Source organism: Microtus ochrogaster, linkage group LG4 (genome assembly GCF_000317375.1).
Source record: "Microtus ochrogaster isolate Prairie Vole_2 linkage group LG4, MicOch1.0, whole genome shotgun sequence".
Taxonomy (NCBI): domain Eukaryota; kingdom Metazoa; phylum Chordata; class Mammalia; order Rodentia; family Cricetidae; genus Microtus; species Microtus ochrogaster.
In genome coordinates this window covers 1824249-1827711 of record NC_022030.1, presented here as the reverse complement: position 1 = coordinate 1827711, position 3463 = coordinate 1824249, and the positions used below count along the sequence as shown (strand labels likewise).

Sequence of the window (3463 nt, the reverse complement as noted above, 5' to 3'; positions counted from 1 at the left end):
TTTCAGTACCAAATGCATATAACAGGCTCCCTATGCCTTTGTTCCCAATAATTTTGTTCAGTCTGGAGAGGAGGGTCCAGGAAACGTTTTGACTGGGGCAGTGTATGTATACCTAGTGGTCTGAATGGAGGCTTGGCTGCAGTTTACCGCCTTTGAGTTCTCTGACTATGGGTGACCTACCATGCAACTCCATACCTCCCTCCTGTGTTGTATAGGCCAGGAAAGCCCCTGTCTCCAGGGTGCTGAAGGACTTCAGGGTGTTTGAACTTGCAAAGAGAACAGAAATCAATTATCACCTTTTAACTACATTTTCCTATCAAGCTATCACTCAGAGATTTTTCTTTCTTTCCAAATTCAAGATTTATTTGTTATTGTTGTTGGTTTGTGTGTGTGTGTGTGTGAGAGAGAGAGACAGAGACAGAGAGAGAAAGAGAGAGAGAGAGAGAGAGAGAGAGAGAGAGAGAGAGAGAGAGAGTTATCAGAGCATAGCTTCAGGACTTCTCAGGCTCATGATGATTAATATTAAGAAATGATTAAGATTATCTCCTATCATTGATATAATTACTATTGGTTTTTTTTTCTGCTTCAAAAGGCTTTATTTTTACTTGGTCCAAAACTTGAGAGGGGCTCCAGGGCGTTACAAAGCTGCCTAGTGGCTTCTTGAGAGGTTCGGGTGAAGATCCTGAGGCGGGCTGGTGCAGAGCAGAGGCGGGAGCCCCTCGAAAGGAGAGGCCTCCTAGTCATGCTTGAGAGTGAGCCGCTCAAAGAGGTACTGGCCCAGAGATACCTGGGGCCCAGTAGCCAACCTGCGGAGGTTGGTCAGGTGGTTGCCCATCTTCTTGATGACCTTCACCTCCTTATCCAGGAAGTGGTTTTCAAGGAAGTCACAGAGATGAAGATCTGTGCGGGCAGAGCCCAAGGAATGAAGATCCAAGAGGGCCTGGTTCAAGTTCTTCTCCAAGGCCAGGGCAGCTTCCACGGCCTCCTGGGTTTTACCCCACTCATCTTGAGATGGGTTCTGCACATCCTGAAAGAGTGCACGGCCTCCGTGATAGTTCTGCAACTTGAGGAGACGCTCGGCGCCCTCGCGCTTCTCCTCAGCCAATTCGCGGAAAAAGTGGCCTACACCCTCCAGAGCCACGTCATCCCGGTCAAAATAGTAGCCCAGGGAGAGGTAGGTGTAGGAGGCCCGCAGGTGCAGGTTGACCAGGCGGTTCATGGCAGCCTCCACTTCGGTGGAATAATTCTGACGAATCTGGGAGGTTATGGTTGAGACGCAGTCTGGAGCTACCCGCAAAGAGACGGTGCTGGCTGGTCCTGGGAGCTGAAGGCGGCGAGGTGATGGTCCCGGAGGCTGCAGCTGCAGATGAGGAGTGGTGGAAGCTAACAAAGGGAGGCCCTGGGTCTGTTCCGTCCAAACACTGTTGAAGCAAGACACAGATCCACGGGATCTCCGAAGGCTGCTCACTATTGGTTTTGAATATAAAAAGTATACTTATGCAGAAAGTTAGTTAGGAAGTTGTTTAAAATTAATCTTCTCTCATATTTGTTCACTTGAATCACTCCATAGCACCTAGGCAGAATGTCTCCTCTTAGCCGGCGAATTCATGACACAGGAGAAATTGGGAAAGAGGAACCTAAAAAATTCCAACAGCTATACAGAAAGGTAGAGAATTTGGTTAAAATATGTTGTTATTGGAAACAATCTTAGCACTTTTAATATTAAAAAATACAGTATGAGTATTTATTTTATGTTCTAGAGCTTAAGTGACATCTGCTTTTCAGTTTTATCTTCTCTAAGATCTTTAAATATTTCATGTCATCAGAAAATTTGAATGTTTTTTTCAAAATTTGAGTTCTAGAAAGCCTAGTGGGTCTTTATAAACAAGCTCTCTATGTAAGTGAGGGCAGCTGGAGTTAGGAGCACACTTGGTAGAGACCCTGGCTCTTGCTGTCTATGTGTCCTTCTGTCTATGTGTTGCTTTTATTGGCTACTGAATAAAGAAACTGTCTTGGCCTGTTGATAGGGCAGAACTTAGGTAGGCAGAGAAGATGGAACTGAATGCTGGGAGAAAGAAGGGTATAGTAGGAGAGAAGCCATGGAACTGCTGAAGACGCCTGAAACTTTTCCTGGTAAGCCACAGCCTTGTGGCAATACACAGATTAATAGAAATGTGGTGTGGGAGGTCCTTCTGTTTGTGTGTTGCTTTCTTTGGCTAATGAATAAAGAAACTGCCTTGGGCCTGATAGGGCAGAACTTAGGTAGGCAGAGAAGACAGAGCTGAATTCTGGGAGGAAGAAAGTAGAGTCAGAGAGAGAAGCCATGGATCCTCCGCCTGAGATGGATGCTGGTTAGAATCTTGCTGGTAAGCCACCGCCAAGTGGTGATATACAGAGATTGGTAGAAATGGGTTAAGTCAAGATGTGAGAGTTGGCCAGTGAGAGGCTTGAGATGGTGGGCCAAGCAGTGATTTGATTGATACAGTTTCTGTATGGTTATTTTGGGGCTGGGCTAACCAGGTGGCCAGGATGAACAAGTGGGCCTGTCCTGTAACAGAAATGAATTAAATTTATATGTAATTGTTAGCCAATAATAAGCTAGAGTTAATGGGCCAAACAGTGATTTAATTAATATAGCTTCTGTGTGATTATTTTGAGGCTAAGCAGCCAGGAACCAACAAGTGGCCTCCTCTTACATCCTGTCATGCCATTACCCCGCCCTCCATGACTGTTAGTTCATTGTGTTCTCAGTTTCTATTTCATGATGATGTTAGTGGCTCACCATTGCTCCATCCTTCTTCCCCTTCTCCTTCCCTCTGAATCTTCTTCTCCTTCTGTCTTCTGGACAGGGTCTTACTATGTCGACTCTATATGTGTCCCAGGCTAGCCTTGAACTTACAGTGATTCTCTTGCCTCAGTTTCCTAAGTGCTGGAATTATAGGTTTGGACCAGCATTCCTTAGCCACCATGATTTCTTGTATTGAGTTAATCCAAGGAATCAAGAGATGTTATATGAGAATGTTGATTCTTAGGGAAATTATACATAAAATGAAAATTCTTGCTGATAATTACTTATGTATTGATCAGGCAATCCACTGCACAGGTAGAATTTTTCACTTTCTAACTAATATTATATATTTATGGTTAGTGATATTAATTATGTATTCATGACTGATGATATTGATTATGTATTTATGGCTGGTGATATTGTGTCATTAACCTCGCCAGAACTCAGCACTTTGTAATTATCACATGGTATTGCAGTTCATAAACTCATGAGTTTTGGCTGACCCAGTCATCCTGCCTAAGGGTGTGTGCATGTGTGTGTGTGAAAGTGTGTGTGTGCATGAGTGTGTGTGTATGCATGTGTGTGACAGACAGAGAATATACATACAGAGTGTGTATGTGTGAGTGTGTTTATATGTTTGTGTGTGTGTGTGTGTGTGTGTGTGTGTGAGAGAGA

General features: G+C 44.2%; 1 pseudogene; it reads right to left on the bottom strand.

The window, feature by feature from the left end:
• Window positions 1-571: 571 nt before the first annotated feature.
• LOC101986597 overlaps window positions 572-3463 on the bottom strand; it is a 6031-nt pseudogene continuing 3139 nt past the window's right edge.